General features: G+C 56.7%; 1 protein-coding gene across 6 annotated transcripts in view; it reads left to right on the top strand.

The window, feature by feature from the left end:
- The window catches only part of LOC132401724 (kynurenine--oxoglutarate transaminase 3-like), a 167,922-nt gene that overhangs the window by 109,007 nt on the left and 34,314 nt on the right, over positions 1-24,601 (top strand). The gene's annotated exons all lie outside the window — the stretch shown is intronic.

Below are 24,601 nucleotides of genomic sequence, written 5' to 3'. Positions count from 1 at the left end.
ACGACCCAGTCTGCCCACTCCACATTGACTCTAACCGTACGACCCAGTGTGCCCACTCCACATTGACTCTAACCGTATGACCCAGTGTGCCCACGGCACATTGACTCTAACCGTACGACCCAGTGTGCCTACTCCACATTGACTCTAACCGTACGACCCAGTGTGCCCACTCCACATTGACTCTAACCGTACGACCCAGTGTGCCCAATCCACATTGACTCTAACCGTACGACCCAGTGTGCCCACTCCACATCGACCCTAACCGTACGACCCAGTGTGCCCACTCCACATCGACCCTAACCGTACGACCCAGTGTGCCCACTCCACATTGACCCTAACCGTACGACCCAGTGTGCCCACTCCACATTGACCCTAACCGTACGACCCAGTGTGCCCACTCCACATTGACCCTAACCGTACGACCCAGTGTGCCCACTCCACATTGACTCTAACCGTACGACCCAGTGTGCCCACTCCACATTGACCCTAACCGTACGACCTAGTGTGCCCACTCCACATTGACTCTAACCGTACGACCCAGTGTGCCCACTCCACATTGACCCTAACCGTACGACCCAGTGTGCCCACTCCACATTGACTCTAACCGTACGACTCAATGTGCCCACTCCACATTGACTCTAACCGTACGACCCAGTGTGCCTACTCCACATTGACTCTAACCGTACGACCCAGTGTGCCCACTCCACATTGACCCTAACCGTACGACCCAGTGTGCCCACTTCACATTGACCCTAACCGTACGACCCAGTGTGCCCACTCCACATTGACCCTAACCGTACGACCCAGTGTGCCCACTCCACATTGACTCTAACCGTACAGCCCAGTGTGCCCACTCCACATTGACTCTAACCGTACAGCCCAGTGTGCCCACTCCACATTGACCCTAACCATACGATCCTGTGTGCCCACTCCACATTGACCCTAACCGTACGACCCAGTGTGCCCACGGCACATTGACCCTAACCGTACGACCCAGTGTGCCCACTCCACATTGACCCTAACCGTACGACCCAGTGTGCCTACTCCACATTGACTCTAACCGTACGACCCAGTGTGCCTACTCCACATTGACTCTAACCGTACGACCCAGTGTGCCCACTCCACATTGACTCTAACCGTACGACCCAGTGTGCCCACTCCACATTGACCCTAACCGTACGACCCAGTGTGCCCACTCCACATTGACCCTAACCGTACGACCCAGTGTGCCCACTCCACATTGACCTTAACCGTACGACCCAGTGTGCCCACTCCACATTGACCCTAACCGTACGACCCAGTGTGCCCATGGCACATTGACCCTAACCGTACGACCCAGTGTGCCCACTCCACATTGACTCTAACCATACGACCCAGTGTGCCCACTCCACATTGACCCTAACCGTACGACCCAGTGTGCCCACTTCTGATTGACTCTAACCGTACGACCCAATGTGCCCACTCCACATTGACCCTAACTGTACGACCCAGTGTGCCCACTCCACATTGAACCTAACCGTACGACCCAGTGTGCCCACTCCACACTGACTCTAACCGTACGACCCAGTGTGCCCACTCCACATTGACTCTAACCGTACGACCCAGTGTGCCCACTCCACATTGACTCTAACCGTACGACCCAGTGTGCCTACTCCACATTGACTCTAACCGTACGACCCAGTGTGCCCACTCCACATTGACCCTAACCGTACGACCCAGTGTGCCCACTCCACATTGACTCTAACCGTACGACCCAGTGTGCCCACTCCATATTGACCCTAACCGTACGACCCAGTGTGCCCACTCCACATTGACCCTAACCATACGACCCAGTGTGCCCACTTCTCATTGACTCTAACCGTACGACCCAGTGTGCCCACTCCACATTGACTCTAACCGTACGACCCAGTGTGCCCACGACATATTGACTCTAACCGTACGACCCAGTGTGCCCACTCCATATTGACTCTAACCGTACGACCCAGTGTGCCCACTCCACATTGACCCTAACCGTACGACCCAGTGTGCCCACTCCACGTTGACTCTAACCGTACGACCCAGTGTGCCCACTCCACATTGACCCTAACCGTACGACCCAGTGTGCCCACTCCACATTGACCCTAACCGTACGACCCAGTGTGCCCACTTCACATTGACCCTAACCGTACGACCCAGTGTGCCCACTCCACATTGACCCTAACCGTACGACCCAGTGTGCCCACTCCACATTGACCCTAACCGTACGACCCAGTGTGCCCACTCTACATTGACCCTAACCGTACGACCCAGTGTGCCCACTCCACATTGACCCTAACCGTACGACCCAGTGTGCCCACTCCACATTGACTCTAACCGTACAGCCCAGTGTGCCCACTCCACGTTGACTCTAACCGTACAGCCCAGTGTGCCCACTCCACGTTGACTCTAACCGTACGACCCAGTGTGCCCACTCCACATTGACCCTAACCGTACGACCCAGTGTGCCCACTCCACATTGACCCTAACCGTACGACCCAGTGTGCCCACTCCACATTGACTCTAACCGTACGACCCAGTGTGCCCACTCCACATTGACCCTAACCGTACGACCCAGTGTGCCCACTCCACATTGACCCTAACCGTACGACCCAGTGTGCCCACTCCACATTGACCCTAACCGTACGACCCAGTGTGCCTACTCCACATTGACTCTAACCGTACGACCCAGTGTGCCCACTCCACATTGACTCTAACCGTACGACCCAGTGTGCCCACTCCACATTGACTCTAACCGTACGACCCAGTGTGCCCACAGCACATTGACCCTAACCATACGACCCACTGTGCCCCACGGCACATTGACTCTAACCGTACAGCCCAGTGTGCCCACTCCACATTGACCCTAACCGTACAGCCCAGTGTGCCCACTCCACATTGACCCTAACCGTACGACCCAGTGTGCCCACTCCACATTGACTCTAACCGTACGACCCAGTGTGCCCACTCCACATTGACTCTAACCGTACGACCCAGTGTGCCCACTCCACATTGACTCTAACCGTACGACCCAGTGTGCCCACTCCACATTGACCCTAACCGTACGACCCAGTGTGCCCACTCCACATTGACCCTAACCGTACGACCCAGTGTGCCCACGGCACATTGACCCTAACCGTACGACCCAGTGTGCCCACTCCACATTGACCCTAACCGTACGACCCAGTGTGCCCACTCCACATTGACCCTAACCGTACGACCCAGTGTGCCCACTCCACATTGACCCTAACCGTACGACCCAGTGTGCCCACGGCACATTGACCCTAACCGTACAGCCCAGTGTGCCCACTCCACATTGACACTAACCGTACGACCCAGTGTGCCCACGGCACATTGACTCTAACCGTACGACCCAGTGTGCCCACTCCACATTGACCCTAACCGTACGACCCAGTGTGCCCACGGCACATTGACTCTAACCGTACGACCCAGTGTGCCCACTCCACATTGACTCTAACCGTACGACCCAGTGTGCCCACTCCACATTGACCCTAACCGTACGACCCAGTGTGCCCACGGCACATTGACTCTAACCGTACGACCCAGTGTGCCCACTCCACATTGACCCTAACCGTACGACCCAGTGTGCCCACGGCACATTGACCCTAACCGTACAGCCCAGTGTGCCCACTCCATATTGACTCTAACCGTACGACCCAGTGTGCCCACTCCAGATTGACCCTAACCGTACGGCCCAGTGTGCCCACTCCACATTGACCCTAACCGTACGACCCAGTGTGCCCACTCCACATTGACCCTAACCGTACGACCCAGTGTGCCCACTCCACATTGACTCTAACCGTACGGCCCAGGTTGCCCACTCCACATTGACCCTAACCGTACGACCCAGTGTGCCCACTCCACATTGACCCTAACCGTACGACCCAGTGTGCCCACTCCACATTGACTCTAACCGTACGGCCCAGTGTGCCCACTCCACATCGACCCTAACTGTACGACCCAGTGTGCCCACGGCACATTGACTCTAACCGTACGACCCAGTGTGCCTACTCCACATTGACTCTAACCGTACGACCCAGTGTGCCCACTCCACATTGACTCTAACTGTACGACCCAGTGTGCCCACTCCACATTGACTCTAACTGTACGACCCAGTGTGCCCACTCCACATTGACCCTAACCGTACGACCCAGTGTGCCCACTCCACATTGACTCTAACCGTACAGCCCAGTGTGCCCACTCCACATTGACTCTAACCGTACAGCCCAGTGTGCCCACTCCACATTGACCCTAACCATACGATCCTGTGTGCCCACTCCACATTGACCCTAACCGTACGACCCAGTGTGCCCACGGCACATTGACCCTAACCGTACGACCCAGTGTGCCCACTCCACATTGACCCTAACCGTACGACCCAGTGTGCCTACTCCACATTGACTCTAACCGTACGACCCAGTGTGCCTACTCCACATTGACTCTAACCGTACGACCCAGTGTGCCTACTCCACATTGACTCTAACCGTACGACCCAGTGTGCCCACTCCACATTGACTCTAACCGTACGACCCAGTGTGCCCACTCCACATTGACCCTAACCGTACGACCCAGTGTGCCCACTCCACATTGACCCTAACCGTACGACCCAGTGTGCCCACTCCACATTGACCTTAACCGTACGACCCAGTGTGCCCACTCCACATTGACCCTAACCGTACGACCCAGTGTGCCCATGGCACATTGACCCTAACCGTACGACCCAGTGTGCCCACTCCACATTGACTCTAACCATACGACCCAGTGTGCCCACTCCACATTGACCCTAACCGTACGACCCAGTGTGCCCACTTCTGATTGACTCTAACCGTACGACCCAATGTGCCCACTCCACATTGACCCTAACCGTACGACCCAGTGTGCCCACTCCACATTGAACCTAACCGTACGACCCAGTGTGCCCACTCCACACTGACTCTAACCGTACGACCCAGTGTGCCCACTCCACATTGACTCTAACCGTACGACCCAGTGTGCCCACTCCACATTGACTCTAACCGTACGACCCAGTGTGCCTACTCCACATTGACTCTAACCGTACGACCCAGTGTGCCCACTCCACATTGACCCTAACAGTACGACCCAGTGTGCCCACTCCACATTGACTCTAACCGTACGACCCAGTGTGCCCACTCCATATTGACCCTAACCGTACGACCCAGTGTGCCCACTCCACATTGACCCTAACCATACGACCCAGTGTGCCCACTTCTCATTGACTCTAACCGTACGACCCAGTGTGCCCACTACACATTGACTCTAACCGTACGACCCAGTGTGCCCACGACATATTGACTCTAACCGTACGACCCAGTGTGCCCACTCCATATTGACTCTAACCGTACGACCCAGTGTGCCCACTCCACATTGACCCTAACCGTAAGACCCAGTGTGCCCACTCCACGTTGACTCTAACCGTACGACCCAGTGTGCCCACTCCACATTGACCCTAACAGTACGACCCAGTGTGCCCACTCCACATTGACCCTAACCGTACGACCCAGAGTGCCCACTTCACATTGACCCTAACCGTACGACCCAGTGTGCCCACTCCACATTGACCCTAACCGTACGACCCAGTGTGCCCACTCCACATTGACCCTAACCGTACGACCCAGTGTGCCCACTCCACATTGACTCTAACCGTACGACCCAGTGTGCCCACTCCACATTGACTCTAACCGTACGACCCAGTGTGCCCACTCCACATTGACCCTAACCGTACGACCCAGTGTGCCCACTCCACGTTGACTCTAACCGTACAGCCCAGTGTGCCCACTCCACGTTGACTCTAACCGTACAGCCCAGTGTGCCCACTCCACGTTGACTCTAACCGTACGACCCAGTGTGCCCACTCCACATTGACCCTAACCGTACGACACAGTGTGCCCACTCCACATTGACCCTAACCGTACGACCCAGTGTGCCCACTCCACATTGACTCTAACCGTACGACCCAGTGTGCCCACTCCACATTGACCCTAACCGTACGACCCAGTGTGCCCACTCCACATTGACCCTAACCATATGACCCAGTGTGCCCACTCCACATTGACCCTAACCGTACGACCCAGTGTGCCTACTCCACATTGACTCTAACCGTACGACCCAGTGTGCCCACTCCACATTGACTCTAACCGTACGACCCAGTGTGCCCACTCCACATTGACTCTAACCGTACGACCCAGTGTGCCCACAGCACATTGACCCTAACCATACGACCCACTGTGCCCCACGGCACATTGTCTCTAACCGTACAGCCCAGTGTGCCCACTCCACATTGACCCTAACCGTACAGCCCAGTGTGCCCACTCCACATTGACCCTAACCGTACGACCCAGTGTGCCCACTCCACATTGACTCTAACCGTACGACCCAGTGTGCCCACTCCACATTGACCCTAACCGTACGACCCAGTGTGCCCACGGCACATTGACCCTAACCGTACAGCCCAGTGTGCCCACTCCACATTGAACCTAACCGTACGACCCAGTGTGCCCACGGCACATTGACTCTAACCGTACGACCCAGTGTGCCCACTCCACATTGACCCTAACCGTACGACCCAGTGTGCCCACGGCACATTGACTCTAACCGTACGACCCAGTGTGCCCACTCCACATTGACTCTAACCGTACGACCCAGTGTGCCCACTCCACATTGACCCTAACCGTACGACCCAGTGTGCCCACGGCACATTGACTCTAACCGTACGACCCAGTGTGCCCACTCCACATTGACCCTAACCGTACGACCCAGTGTGCCCACGGCACATTGACCCTAACCGTACAGCCCAGTGTGCCCACTCCATATTGACTCTAACCGTACGACCCAGTGTGCCCACTCCAGATTGACCCTAACCGTACGGCCCAGTGTGCCCACTCCACATTGACCCTAACCGTACGACCCAGTGTGCCCACTCCACATTGACCCTAACCGTACGACCCAGTGTGCCCACTCCACATTGACTCTAACCGTACGGCCCAGGTTGCCCACTCCACATTGAACCTAACCGTACGACCCAGTGTGCCCACTCCACATTGACCCTAACCGTACGACCCAGTGTGCCCACTCCACATTGACTCTAACCGTACGGCCCAGTGTGCCCACTCCACATCGACCCTAACTTTACGACCCAGTGTGCCCACCGCACATTGACTCTAACCGTACGACCTAGTGTGCCCACTCCACTTTGACTCTAACCGTACGGCCCAGTGTGCCCACTCCACATCGACCCTAACTTTACGACCCAGTGTGCCCACCGCACATTGACTCTAACCGTACGACCTAGTGTGCCCACTCCACATTGACTCTAACCGTACGACCCAGTGTGCCTACTGCAGATTGACTCTAACCGTACGACCCAGTGTGCCCACTCCACATTGACCCTAACCGTACGACCCAGTGTGCCCACGGCACATTGACTCTAACCGTACGACCCAGTGTGCCCACTCCACATTGACTCTAACCGTACGACCCAGTGTGCCCACTCCACATTGACCCTAACCGTACGACCCAGTGTGCCCACGGCACATTGACTCTAACCGTACGACCCAGTGTGACCACTCCACATTGACCCTAACCGTACGACCCAGTGTGCCCACGGCACATTAACCCTAACCGTACAGCCCAGTGTGCCCACTCCATATTGACCCTAACCGTACGACCCAGTGTGCCCACTCCACATTGACCCTAACCATACGGCCCAGTGTGCCCACTCCACATTGACCCTAACCGTACGACCCAGTGTGCCCACTCCACATTGACCCTAACCGTACGACCCAGTGTGCCCACTCCACATTGACCCTAACCGTACGACCCAGTGTGCCCACTCCACATTGACCCTAACCGTACGACCCAGTGTGCCCACTCCACATCGACCCTAACCGTACGACCCAGTGTGCCCACGGCACATTGACTCTAACCGTACGACCTAGTGTGCCCACTCCACATTGACTCTAACCGTACGACCCAGTGTGCCTAATGCACATTGACTCTAACCGTACGACCCAGTGTGCCCACTCCACATTGACCCTAACCGTACGACCCAGTGTGCCCACGGCACATTGACTCTAACCGTACGACCCAGTGTGCCCACTCCACATTGACCCTAACCGTACGAACCAGTGTGCCCACGGCACATTGACTCTAACCGTACGACCCAGTGTGCCCACGGCACATTGACCCTAACCGTACGACGCAGTGTGCCCACTCCACATTGACTCTAACCGTACGACCCAGTGTGCCCACGGCACATTGACCCTAACTGTACGACCCAGTGTGCCCACTCCACATTGACCGTAACCGTACGACCCAGTGTGCCCACGGCACATTGACTCTAACCGTACGACCCAGTGTGCCCACTCCACATTGACTCTAACCGTACGACCTAGTGTGCCCACTCCACATTGACCCTAACCGTACGACCCAGTGTGCCCACTCCACATTGACCCTAACCGTACGGCCCAGTGTGCCCACTCCACATTGACCCTAACCGTACAACCCAGTGTGCCCACGACATATTGACCCTAACCGTACGACCCAGTGTGCCAACGGCACATTGACCCTAACCGTACGACCCAGTGTGCCCACGGCACATTGACCCTAACCGTACGACCCAGTGTGCCCACGACACATTGGCCCTAACCGTACGACCCAGTGTGCCCACTCCACATCGACCCTAACCGTACGACCCAGTGTGCCCACGACATATAGACCCTAGCCGTACGACCCAGTGTGCCCTCTCCACATTGACCCTAACCGTATGACCCAGTGTGCCCACGGCACATTGACTCTAACCGTACGACCCAGTGTGCCCACTCCACATTGACTCTAACCGTACGACCCAGTGTGCCCACGGCACATTGACCCTAACCGTACGACCCAGTGTGCCCACTTCTCATTGACTCTAACCGTACGACCCAGTGTGCCCACTCCACATTGACCCTAACCGTACGACCCAGTGTGCCCACTCCACATTGACCCTAACCGTACGACTCAGTGTGCCCACGACATATTGACTCTAACCGTACGACCCAGTGTGCCCACTCCACATTGACCCTAACCGTACTACCCAGTGTGCCCACTCCACCTTGACCCTAACCGTACGACCCAGTGTGCCCACGGCACATTGACCCTAACCGTACGACCCAGTGTGCCCACTCCACATTGACCCTAACCGTACGACCCAGTGTGCCCACTCCACATTGACTCTAACCGTACGACCCAGTGTGCCCACAGCACATCGACCCTAACCGTACGACCCAGTGTGCCCACTCCACATTGACCCTAACCGTACGACCCAGTGTGCCCACTCCATATTGACCCTAACCGTACGACCCAGTGTGCCCACTCCACATTGACCCTAACCGTACGACCCAGTGTGCCCACTTCTCATTGACTCTAACCGTACGACCTAGTGTGCCCACTCCACATTGACCCTAACCGTACGACCCAGTGTGCCCACTCCACATTGACCCTAACCGTACGGCCCAGTGTGCCCACTCCACATTGACTCTAACCGTACGACCCAGTGTGCCCACTCCACATTGACCCTAACTGTACGACCCAGTGTGCCCACGGCACATTGACTCTAACCGTATGACCCAGTGTGCCCACGACACATTGACTCTAACCGTACGACCCAGTGTGCCCATGACACATTGACCCTAACCGTACGACCCAGTGTGCCCACTCCACATTGACTCTAACCGTACGACCCAGTGTGCCCACTCCACATTGACTCTAACCGTACAGCCCAGTGTGCCCACTCCACATTGACTCTAACCGTACGACCCAGTGTGCCCACGACACATTGACCCTAACCGTACGACCCAGTGTGCCCACTCCACATTGACCCTAACCGTACGACCCAGTGTGCCCACTCCACATTGACTCTAACCGTACGACCCAGTGTGCCCACGACATATTGACCCTAACTGTACGACCCAGTGTGCCCACTCCACATTGACTCTAACCGTACGACCCAGTGTGCCCACTCCACATTGACTCTAACCGTATAGCCCAGTGTGCCCACTCCACATTGACTCTAACCGTACGACCCAGTGTGCCCACGACATATTGACCCTAACCGTACGACCCAGTGTGCCCACTCCACATTGACCCTAACCGTACAACCCAGTGTGCCCACTCCACATTGACTCTAACCGTACGGCCCAGTGTGCCTACTCCACATTGACCCTAACCGTACGACCCAGTGTGCCCACTCCACATTGACTCTAACCGTACGACCCAATGTGCCCACTCCACATCGACCCTAACCGTACGACCCCGTGTGCCCACTCCACATTGACCCTAACCGTACAACCCAGTGTGCCCACTCCACATTGACCTTAACCGTACGACCTAGTGTGCCCACTCCACATTGACCCTAACCGTACGACCCAGTGTGCCCACTCCACATTGACCTTAACCGTACGACCCAGTGTGCCCACTCCACATTGACCCTAACCGTACGACCCAGTGTGCCCACTCCACATTGACCCTAACCGTACGACCCAGTGTGCCCACTCCACATTGACCTTAACCGTACGACCCAGTGTGCCCACTCCACATTGACCCTAACCGTACGACCCAGTGTGCCCACTCCACATTGACCCTAACCGTACGACCCAGTGTGCCCACTCCACATTGACCCTAACCGTACGACCCAGTGTGCCCACTCCACATTGACCCTAACCGTACGACCCAGTGTGCCCACGGCACATTGACCCTAACCGTACGACCCAGTGTGCCCACTCCACATTGACCCTAACCGTACGACCCAGTGTGCCCACTCCACATTGACCCTAACCGTACGACCCAGTGTGCCCACTCCACATTGACCCTAACCGTACGACCCAGTGTGCCCACGGCACATTGACTCTAACCGTACGACCCAGTGTGCCCACTTCACATTGACCCTAACCGTACGACCCAGTGTGCCCACTCCACATTGACTCTAACCGTACGACCCAGTGTACCCACGGCACATTGACTCTAACCGTACGACACAGTGTGCCCACTCCACATTGACCCTAACCATACGACCCAGTGTGCCCACTCCACATTGACCCTAACCGTACGACCCAGTGTGCCCACGGCACATTGACCCTAACCGTTCGACCCAGTGTGCCCACTCCACATTGACCCTAACCGTACGACCCAGTGTGCCCACTCCACATTGACCCTAACCGTACGACCCAGTGTGCCCACTCCACATTGACCCTAACCGTACGACCCAGTGTGCCCACTCCACATTGACCCTAACCGTACGACCCAGTGTGCCCACTCCACCTTGACCCTAACCGTACGACCCAGTGTGCCTACTCCACATTGACTCTAACCGTACGACCCAGTGTGCCCACTCCACATTGACCCTAACCGTACGACCCAGTGTGCCCACGGCACATTGACCCTAACCGTACGACCCAGTGTGCCCACTCCACATTGACCTTAACCGTACGACCCAGTGTGCCCACTCCACATTGACCCTAACCGTACGACCCAGTGTGCCCACTCCACATTGACCCTAACCGTACGACCCAGTGTGCCCACGACATATTGACCCTAACCGTACGACTCAGTGTGCCAACGGCACATTGACCCTAACCGTACGACCCAGTGTGCCCACGGCACATTGACCCTAACCGTACGACCCAGTGTGCCCACGACACATTGGCCCTAACTGTACGACCCAGTGTGCCCACTCCACATCGACCCTAACCGTACGACCCAGTGTGCCCACGACATATAGACCCTAGCCGTATGACCCAGTGTGCCCACTCCACATTGACCCTAACCGTATGACCCAGTGTGCCCACGGCACATTGACTCTAACCGTACGACCCAGTGTGCCCACTCCACATTGACTCTAACCGTACGACCCAGTGTGCCCACGGCACATTGACCCTAACCGTACGACCCAGTGTGCCCACTTCTCATTGACTCTAACCGTACGACCCAGTGTGCCCACTCCACATTGACCCTAACCGTACGACCCAGTGTGCCCACTCCACATTGACCCTAACCGTACGACTCAGTGTGCCCACGACATATTGACTCTAACCGTACGACCCAGTGTGCCCACTCCACATTGACCCTAACCGTACGACCCAGTGTGCCCACTCCACCTTGACCCTAACCGTACGACCCAGTGTGCCCACGGCACATTGACCCTAACCGTACGACCCAGTGTGCCCACTCCACATTGACCCTAACCGTACGACCCAGTGTGCCCACTCCACATTGACTCTAACCGTACGACCCAGTGTGCCCACAGCACATCGACCCTAACCGTACGACCCAGTGTGCCCACTCCACATTGACCCTAACCGTACGACCCAGTGTGCCCACTCCACATTGACCCTAACCGTACGACCCAGTGTGCCCACTCCACATTGACCCTAACCGTACGACCCAGTGTGCCCACTTCTCATTGACTCTAACCGTACGACCTAGTGTGCCCACTCCACATTGACCCTAACCGTACGACCCAGTGTGCCCACTCCACATTGACCCTAACCGTACGGCCCAGTGTGCCCACTCCACATTGACTCTAACCGTACGACCCAGTGTGCCCACTCCACATTGACCCTAACTGTACGACCCAGTGTGCCCACGGCACATTGACTCTAACCGTACGACCCAGTGTGCCCACGACACATTGACTCTAACCGTACGACCCAGTGTGCCCACGACACATTGACCCTAACCGTATGACCCAGTGTGCCCACTCCACATTGACTCTAACCGTACGACCCAGTGTGCCCACTCCACATTGACTCTAACCGTACAGCCCAGTGTGCCCACTCCACATTGACTCTAACCGTACGACCCAGTGTGCCCACGACACATTGACCCTAACCGTACGACCCAGTGTGCCCACTCCACATTGACCCTAACCGTACGACCCAGTGTGCCCACTCCACATTGACTCTAACCGTACAGCCCAGTGTGCCCACTCCACATTGACCCTAACCGTACGACCCAGTGTGCCCACTCCACATTGACCCTAACCGTACGACCCAGTGTGCCCACTCCACATTGACTCTAACCGTACGACCCAGTGTGCCCACGACATATTGACCCTAACCGTACGACCCAGTGTGCCCACTCCACATTGACCCTAACCGTACAACCCAGTGTGCCCACTCCACATTGACTCTAACCGTACGGCCCAGTGTGCCCACTCCACATTGACCCTAACCGTACGACCCAGTGTGCCCACTCCACATTGACTCTAACCGTACGACCCAATGTGCCCACTCCACATCGACCCTAACCGTACGACCCCGTGTGCCCACTCCACATTGACCCTAACCGTACGACCCAGTGTGCCCACTCCACATTGACCTTAACCGTACGACCCAGTGTGCCCACTCCACATTGACCCTAACCGTACGACCCAGTGTGCCCACTCCACATTGACCTTAACCGTACGACCCAGTGTGCCCACTCCACATTGACCCTAACCGTACGACCCAGTGTGCCCACTCCACATTGACCCTAACCGTACGACCCAGTGTGCCCACTCCACATTGACCTTAACCTTACGACCCAGTGTGCCCACTCCACATTGACCCTAACCGTACGACCCAGTGTGCCCACTCCACATTGACCCTAACTGTACGACCCAGTGTGCCCACTCCACATTGACCCTAACCGTACGACCCAGTGTGCCCACTCCACATTGACCCTAACCGTACGACCCAGTGTGCCCACGGCACATTGACCCTAACCGTACGACCCAGTGTGCCCACTCCACATTGACCCTAACCGTACGACCCAGTGTGCCCACTCCACATTGACCCTAACCGTACGACCCAGTGTGCCCACTCCACATTGTCCCTAACCGTACGACCCAGTGTGCCCACGGTACATTGACTCTAACCGTACGACCCAGTGTGTCCACGTCACATTGACCCTAACCGTACGACCCAGTGTGCCCACTCCACATTGACTCTAACCGTACGACCCAGTGTGCCCACGGCACATTGACTCTAACCGTACGACACAGTGTGCCCACTCCACATTGACCCTAACCATACGACCCAGTGTGCCCACTCCACATTGACCCTAACCGTACGACCCAGTGTGCCCACGGCACATTGACCCTAACCGTACGACCCAGTGTGCCCACTCCACAATGACCCTAACCGTACGACCCAGTGTGCCCACTCCACATTGACCCTAACCGTACGACCCAGTGTGCCCACTCCACATTGACCCTAACCGTACGACCCAGTGTGCCCACTCCACATTGACCCTAACCGTACGACCCAGTGTGCCCACTTCTCATTGACTCTAACCGTACGACTCAGTGTGCCCACGACATATTGACTCTAACCGTACGACCCAGTGTGCCCACTCCACATTGACCCTAACCGTACGACCCAGTGTGCCCACTCCACCTTGACCCTAACCGTACGACCCAGTGTGCCCACGACACCTTGACCCTAACCGTACGACCCAGTGTGCCCACTCCACATTGACCCTAACCGTACGACCCAGTGTGCCCACTCCACATTGACCCTAACCGTACGACTCAGTGTGCCTACGACATATTGACTCTAACCGTACGACCCAGTGTGCCCACTCCACATTGACCCTAACCGTACGACCCAGTGTGCCCACTCCACCTTGACCCTAACCGTACGACTCAGTGTGCCCACGGCACATTGACCCTAACCGTACGACCCAGTGTGCCCACTCCACATTGACCCTAACCGTACGACCCAGTGTGCCCACTCCACATTGACTCTAACCGTACGACCCAGTGTGCCCACAGCACATCGACTCTAACCGTACGACCCAGTGTGCCCACTCCACATTGACCCTAACCGTACGACCCAGTGTGCCCACTCCACATTGACCCTAACCGTACGACCCAGTGTGCCCACTCCACATTGACCCTAACCGTACGACCCAGTGTGCCCACTTCTCATTGACTCTAACCGTACGACCTAGTGTGCCCACTCCACATTGACCCTAACCGTACGACCCAGTGTGCCCACTCCACATTGACCCTAACCGTACGGCCCAGTGTGCCCACTCCACATTGACTCTAACCGTACGACCCAGTGTGCCCACTCCACATTGACCCTAACTGTACGACCCAGTGTGCCCACGGCACATTGACACTAACCGTACGACCCAGTGTGCCCACGACACATTGACTCTAACCGTACGACCCAGTGTGCCCACGACACATTGACCCTAACCGTACGACCCAGTGTGCCCACTCCACATTGACTCTAACCGTACGACCCAGTGTGCCCACTCCACATTGACTCTAACCGTACAGCCCAGTGTGCCCACTCCACATTGACTCTAAACGTACGACCCAGTGTGCCCACGACACATTGACCCTAACCGTACGACTCAGTGTGCCCACTCCACATTGACCCTAACCGTACGACCCAGTGTGCCCACTCCACATTGACTCTAACCGTACAGCCCAGTGTGCCCACTCCACATTGACCCTAACCGTACGACCCAGTGTGCCCACTCCACATTGACCCTAACCGTACGACCCAGTGCGCCCACTCCACATTGACTCTAACCGTACGACCCAGTGTGCCCACGACATATTGACCCTAACCGTACCACCCAGTGTGCCCACTCCACATTGACTCTAACCGTACAGCCCAGTGTGCCCACTCCACATTGACTCTAACCGTACGACCCAGTGTGCCCACGACATATTGACCCTAACCGTACGACCCAGTGTGCCCACTCCACATTGACCCTAACCGTACAACCCAGTGTGCCCACTCCACATTGACTCTAACCGTACGGCCCAGTGTGCCCACTCCACATTGACCCTAACCGTACGACCCAGTGTGCCCACTCCACATTGACTCTAACCGTACGACCCAATGTGCCCACTCCACATCGACCCTAACCGTACGACCCCGTGTGCCCACTCCACATTGACCCTAACCGTACGACCCAGTGTGCCCACTCCACATTGACCTTAACCGTACGACCCAGTGTGCCCACTCCACACTGACCCTAACCGTACGACCCAGTGTGCCCACTCCACATTGACCTTAACCGTACGACCCAGTGTGCCCACTCCACATTGACCCTAACCGTACGACCCAGTGTGCCCACTCCACATTGACCCTAACCGTACGACCCAGTGTGCCCACTCCACATTGACCTTAACCGTACGACCCAGTGTGCCCACTCCACATTGACCCTAACCGTACGACCCAGTGTGCCCACTCCACATTGACCCTAACTGTACGACCCAGTGTGCCCACTCCACATTGACCCTAACCGTACGACCCAGTGTGCCCACTCCACATTGACCCTAACCGTACGACCCAGTGTGCCCACGGCACATTGACCCTAACCGTACGACCCAGTGTGCCCACTCCGCATTGACCCTAACCGTACGACCCAGTGTGCCCACTCCACATTGACCCTAACCGTACGACCCAGTGTGCCCACGGTACATTGACTCTAACCGTACGACCCAGTGTGTCCACTTCACATTGACCCTAACCGTACGACCCAGTGTGCCCACTCCACATTGACTCTAACCGTACGACCCAGTGTGCCCACGGCACATTGACTCTAACCGTACGACACAGTGTGCCCACTCCACATTGACGCTAACCATACGACCCAGTGTGCCCACTCCACATTGACCCTAACCGTACGACCCAGTGTGCCCACGGCACATTGACCCTAACCGTACGACCCAGTGTGCCCACTCCACATTGACCCTAACCGTACGACCCAGTGTGCCAATCCACATTGACCCTAACCGTACGACCCAGTGTGCCCACTCCACATTGACCCTAACCGTACGACCCAGTGTGCCCACTCCACATTGACCCTAACCGTACGACCCAGTGTGCCCACTCCACATTGACCCTAACCGTACGACCCAGTGTGCCTACTCCACATTGACTCTAACCGTACGACCCAGTGTGCCCACTCCACATTGACCCTAACCGTACGACCCAGTGTGCCCACGGCACATTGACCCTAATCGTACGACCCAGTGTGCCCACTCCACATTGACCTTAACCGTACGACCCAGTTTGCCCACTCCACATTGACCCTAACCGTACGACCCAGTGTGCCCACTCCACATTGACCCTAACCGTACGACCCAGTGTGCCCACTCCACATTGACCCTAACCGTACGACCCAGTGTGCCCACTTCTCATTGACTCTAACCGTACGACCAAGTGTGCCCACGGCACATTGACCCTAACCGTACGACCCAGTGTGCCCACTCCACATTGACCCTAACCGTACGACCCAGTGTGCCCACTCCACGTTGACTCTAACCGTACAGCCCAGTGTGCCCACTCCACGTTGACTCTAACCGTACAGCCCAGTGTGCCCACTCCAAGTTGACTCTAACCGTACGACCCAGTGTGCCCACTCCACATTGACCCTAACCGTACGACCCAGTGTGCCCACTCCACATTGACCCTAACCGTACGACCCAGTGTGCCCACTCCACATTGACTCTAACCGTACGACCCAGTGTGCCCACTCCACATTGACCCTAACCGTACGACCCAGTGTGCCCACTCCACATTGACCCTAACCATATGACCCAGTGTGCCCACTCCACATTGACCCTAACCGTACGACCCAGTGTGCCTACTCCACATTGACTCTAACCGTACGACCCAGTGTGCCCACTCCACATTGACTCTAACCGTACGACCCAGTGTGCCCACTCCACATTGACTCTAACCGTACGACCCAGTGTGCCCACAGCACATTGACCCTAACCATACGACCCACTGTGCCCCACGGCACATTGTCTCTAACCGTACAGCCCAGTGTGCCCACTCCACATTGACCCTAACCGTACAGCCCAGTGTGCCCACTCCACATTGACCCTAACCGTACGACCCAGTGTGCCCACTCCACATTGACTCTAACCGTACGACCCAGTGTGCCCACTCCACATTGACCCTAACCGTACGACCCAGTGTGCCCACGGCACATTGACCCTAACCGTACAGCCCAGTGTGCCCACTCCACATTGAACCTAACCGTACGACCCAGTGTGCCCACGGCACATTGACTCTAACCGTACAACCCAGTGTGCCCACTCCACATTGACCCTAACCGTACGACCCAGTGTGCCCACGGCACATTGACTCTAACCGTACGACCCAGTGTGCCCACTCCACATTGACTCTAACCGTACGACCCAGTGTGCCCACTCCACATTGACCCTAACCGTACGACCCAGTGTGCCCACGGCACATTGACTCTAACCGTACGACCCAGTGTGCCCACTCCACATTGACCCTAACCGTACGACCCAGTGTGCCCACGGCACATTGACCCTAACCGTACAGCCCAGTGTGCCCACTCCATATTGACTCTAACCGTACGACCCAGTGTGCCCACTCCAGATTGACCCTAACCGTACGGCCCAGTGTGCCCACTCCACATTGACCCTAACCGTACGACCCAGTGTGCCCACTCCACATTGACCCTAACCGTACGACCCAGTGTGCCCACTCCACATTGACTCTAACCGTACGGCCCAGGTTGCCCACTCCACATTGAACCTAACCGTACGACCCAGTGTGCCCACTCCACATTGACCCTAACCGTACGACCCAGTGTGCCCACTCCACATTGACTCTAACCGTACGGCCCAGTGTGCCCACTCCACATCGACCCTAACTTTACGACCCAGTGTGCCCACCGCACATTGACTCTAACCGTACGACCTAGTGTGCCCACTCCACTTTGACTCTAACCGTACGGCCCAGTGTGCCCACTCCACATCGACCCTAACTTTACGACCCAGTGTGCCCACCGCACATTGACTCTAACCGTACGACCTAGTGTGCCCACTCCACATTGACTCTAACCGTACGACCCAGTGTGCCTACTGCAGATTGACTCTAACCGTACGACCCAGTGTGCCCACTCCACATTGACCCTAACCGTACGACCCAGTGTGCCCACGGCACATTGACTCTAACCGTACGACCCAGTGTGCCCACTCCACATTGACTCTAACCGTACGACCCAGTGTGCCCACTCCACATTGACCCTAACCGTACGACCCAGTGTGCCCACGGCACATTGACTCTAACCGTACGACCCAGTGTGACCACTCCACATTGACCCTAACCGTACGACCCAGTGTGCCCAGGGCACATTAACCCTAACCGTACAGCCCAGTGTGCCCACTCCATATTGACCCTAACCGTACGACCCAGTGTGCCCACTCCACATTGACCCTAACCATACGGCCCAGTGTGCCCACTCCACATTGACCCTAACCGTACGACCCAGTGTGCCCACTCCACATTGACCCTAACCGTACGACCCAGTGTGCCCACTCCACATTGACCCTAACCGTACGACCCAGTGTGCCCACTCCACATTGACCCTAACCGTACGACCCAGTGTGCCCACTCCACATCGACCCTAACCGTACGACCCAGTGTGCCCACGGCACATTGACTCTAACCGTACGACCTAGTGTGCCCACTCCACATTGACTCTAACCGTACGACCCAGTGTGCCTAATGCACATTGACTCTAACCGTACGACCCAGTGTGCCCACTCCACATTGACCCTAACCGTACGACCCAGTGTGCCCACGGCACATTGACTCTAACCGTACGACCCAGTGTGCCCACTCCACATTGACCCTAACCGTACGAACCAGTGTGCCCACGGCACATTGACTCTAACCGTACGACCCAGTGTGCCCACGGCACATTGACCCTAACCGTACGACGCAGTGTGCCCACTCCACATTGACTCTAACCGTACGACCCAGTGTGCCCACGGCACATTGACCCTAACTGTACGACCCAGTGTGCCCACTCCACATTGACCGTAACCGTACGACCCAGTGTGCCCACGGCACATTGACTCTAACCGTACGACCCAGTGTGCCCACTCCACATTGACTCTAACCGTACGACCTAGTGTGCCCACTCCACATTGACCCTAACCGTACGACCCAGTGTGCCCACTCCACATTGACCCTAACCGTACGGCCCAGTGTGCCCACTCCACATTGACCCTAACCGTACAACCCAGTGTGCCCACGACATATTGACCCTAACCGTACGACCCAGTGTGCCAACGGCACATTGACCCTAACCGTACGACCCAGTGTGCCCACGGCACATTGACCCTAACCGTACGACCCAGTGTGCCCACGACACATTGGCCCTAACCGTACGACCCAGTGTGCCCACTCCACATCGACCCTAACCGTACGACCCAGTGTGCCCACGACATATAGACCCTAGCCGTACGACCCAGTGTGCCCTCTCCACATTGACCCTAACCGTATGACCCAGTGTGCCCACGGCACATTGACTCTAACCGTACGACCCAGTGTGCCCACTCCACATTGACTCTAACCGTACGACCCAGTGTGCCCACGGCACATTGACCCTAACCGTACGACCCAGTGTGCCCACTTCTCATTGACTCTAACCGTACGACCCAGTGTGCCCACTCCACATTGACCCTAACCGTACGACCCAGTGTGCCCACTCCACATTGACCCTAACCGTACGACTCAGTGTGCCCACGACATATTGACTCTAACCGTACGACCCAGTGTGCCCACTCCACATTGACCCTAACCGTACTACCCAGTGTGCCCACTCCACCTTGACCCTAACCGTACGACCCAGTGTGCCCACGGCACATTGACCCTAACCGTACGACCCAGTGTGCCCACTCCACATTGACCCTAACCGTACGACCCAGTGTGCCCACTCCACATTGACTCTAACCGTACGACCCAGTGTGCCCACAGCACATCGACCCTAACCGTACGACCCAGTGTGCCCACTCCACATTGACCCTAACCGTACGACCCAGTGTGCCCACTCCATATTGACCCTAACCGTACGACCCAGTGTGCCCACTCCACATTGACCCTAACCGTACGACCCAGTGTGCCCACTTCTCATTGACTCTAACCGTACGACCTAGTGTGCCCACTCCACATTGACCCTAACCGTACGACCCAGTGTGCCCACTCCACATTGACCCTAACCGTACGGCCCAGTGTGCCCACTCCACATTGACTCTAACCGTACGACCCAGTGTGCCCACTCCACATTGACCCTAACTGTACGACCCAGTGTGCCCACGGCACATTGACTCTAACCGTACGACCCAGTGTGCCCACGACACATTGACTCTAACCGTACGACCCAGTGTGCCCATGACACATTGACCCTAACCGTACGACCCAGTGTGCCCACTCCACATTGACTCTAACCGTACGACCCAGTGTGCCCACTCCACATTGACTCTAACCGTACAGCCCAGTGTGCCCACTCCACATTGACTCTAACCGTACGACCCAGTGTGCCCACGACACATTGACCCTAACCGTACGACCCAGTGTGCCCACTCCACATTGACCCTAACCGTACGACCCAGTGTGCCCACTCCACATTGACTCTAACCGTACGACCCAGTGTGCCCACGACATATTGACCCTAACTGTACGACCCAGTGTGCCCACTCCACATTGACTCTAACCGTACGACCCAGTGTGCCCACTCCACATTGACTCTAACCGTATAGCCCAGTGTGCCCACTCCACATTGACTCTAACCGTACGACCCAGTGTGCCCACGACATATTGACCCTAACCGTACGACCCAGTGTGCCCACTCCACATTGACCCTAACCGTATGACCCAGTGTGCCCACTCCACATTGACTCTAACCGTACGGCCCAGTGTGCCTACTCCACATTGACCCTAACCGTACGACCCAGTGTGCCCACTCCACATTGACTCTAACCGTACGACCCAATGTGCCCACTCCACATCGACCCTAACCGTACGACCCCGTGTGCCCACTCCACATTGACCCTAACCATACGACCCAGTGTGCCCACTCCACATTGACCTTAACCGTACGACCTAGTGTGCCCACTCCACATTGACCCTAACCGTACGACCCAGTGTGCCCACTCCACATTGACCTTAACCGTACGACCCAGTGTGCCCACTCCACATTGACCCTAACCGTACGACCCAGTGTGCCCACTCCACATTGACCCTAACCGTACGACCCAGTGTGCCCACTCCACATTGACCTTAACCGTACGACCCAGTGTGCCCACTCCACATTGACCCTAACCGTACGACCCAGTGTGCCCACTCCACATTGACCCTAACCGTACGACCCAGTGTGCCCACTCCACATTGACCCTAACCGTACGACCCAGTGTGCCCACTCCACATTGACCCTATCCGTACGACCCAGTGTGCCCACGGCACATTGACCCTAACCGTACGACCCAGTGTGCCCACTCCACATTGACCCTAACCGTACGACCCAGTGTGCCCACTCCACATTGACCCTAACCGTACGACCCAGTGTGCCCACTCCACATTGACCCTAACCGTACGACCCAGTGTGCCCACGGCACATTGACTCTAACCGTACGACCCAGTGTGCCCACTTCACATTGACCCTAACCGTACGACCCAGTGTGCCCACTCCACATTGACCCTAACCGTACGACCCAGTGTGCCCACGGCACATTGACCCTAACCGTTCGACCCAGTGTGCCCACTCCACATTGACCCTAACCGTACGACCCAGTGTGCCCACTCCACATTGACCCTAACCGTACGACCCAGTGTGCCCACTCCACATTGACCCTAACCGTACGACCCAGTGTGCCCACTCCACATTGACCCTAACCGTACGACCCAGTGTGCCCACTCCACATTGACCCTAACCGTACGACCCAGTGTGCCTACTCCACATTGACTCTAACCGTACGACCCAGTGTGCCCACTCCACATTGACCCTAACCGTACGACCCAGTGTGCCCACGGCACATTGACCCTAACCGTACGACCCAGTGTGCCCACTCCACATTGACCTTAACCGTACGACCCAGTGTGCCCACTCCACATTGACCCTAACCGTACGACCCAGTGTGCCCACTCCACATTGACCCTAACCGTACGACCCAGTGTGCCCACGACATATTGACCCTAACCGTACGACTCAGTGTGCCAACGGCACATTGACCCTAACCGTACGACCCAGTGTGCCCACGGCACATTGACCCTAACCGTACGACCCAGTGTGCCCACGACACATTGGCCCTAACTGTACGACCCAGTGTGCCCACTCCACATCGACCCTAACCGTACGACCCAGTGTGCCCACGACATATAGACCCTAGCCGTATGACCCAGTGTGCCCACTCCACATTGACCCTAACCGTATGACCCAGTGTGCCCACGGCACATTGACTCTAACCGTACGACCCAGTGTGCCCACTCCACATTGACTCTAACCGTACGACCCAGTGTGCCCACGGCACATTGACCCTAACCGTACGACCCAGTGTGCCCACTTCTCATTGACTCTAACCGTACGACCCAGTGTGCCCACTCCACATTGACCCTAACCGTACGACCCAGTGTGCCCACTCCACATTGACCCTAACCGTACGACTCAGTGTGCCCACGACATATTGACTCTAACCGTACGACCCAGTGTGCCCACTCCACATTGACCCTAACCGTACGACCCAGTGTGCCCACTCCACCTTGACCCTAACCGTACGACCCAGTGTGCCCACGGCACATTGACCCTAACCGTACGACCCAGTGTGCCCACTCCACATTGACCCTAACCGTACGACCCAGTGTGCCCACTCCACATTGACTCTAACCGTACGACCCAGTGTGCCCACAGCACATCGACCCTAACCGTACGACCCAGTGTGCCCACTCCACATTGACCCTCACCGTACGACCCAGTGTGCCCACTCCACATTGACCCTAACCGTACGACCCAGTGTGCCCACTCCACATTGACCCTAACCGTACGACCCAGTGTGCCCACTTCTCATTGACTCTAACCGTACGACCTAGTGTGCCCACTCCACATTGACCCTAACCGTACGACCCAGTGTGCCCACTCCACATTGACCCTAACCGTACGGCCCAGTGTGCCCACTCCACATTGACTCTAACCGTACGACCCAGTGTGCCCACTCCACATTGACCCTAACTGTACGACCCAGTGTGCCCACGGCACATTGACTCTAACCGTACGACCCAGTGTGCCCACGACACATTGACTCTAACCGTACGACCCAGTGTGCCCACGACACATTGACCCTAACCGTATGACCCAGTGTGCCCACTCCACATTGACTCTAACCGTACGACCCAGTGTGCCCACTCCACATTGACTCTAACCGTACAGCCCAGTGTGCCCACTCCACATTGACTCTAACCGTACGACCCAGTGTGCCCACGACACATTGACCCTAACCGTACGACCCAGTGTGCCCACTCCACATTGACCCTAACCGTACGACCCAGTGTGCCCACTCCACATTGACTCTAACCGTACAGCCCAGTGTGCCCACTCCACATTGACCCTAACCGTACGACCCAGTGTGCCCACTCCACATTGACCCTAACCGTACGACCCAGTGTGCCCACTCCACATTGACTCTAACCGTACGACCCAGTGTGCCCACGACATATTGACCCTAACCGTACGACCCAGTGTG

Source organism: Hypanus sabinus, chromosome 11, assembly GCF_030144855.1.
Source record: "Hypanus sabinus isolate sHypSab1 chromosome 11, sHypSab1.hap1, whole genome shotgun sequence".
Taxonomy (NCBI): domain Eukaryota; kingdom Metazoa; phylum Chordata; class Chondrichthyes; order Myliobatiformes; family Dasyatidae; genus Hypanus; species Hypanus sabinus.
This window is presented reverse-complemented; position numbering and strand designations above follow the sequence as displayed.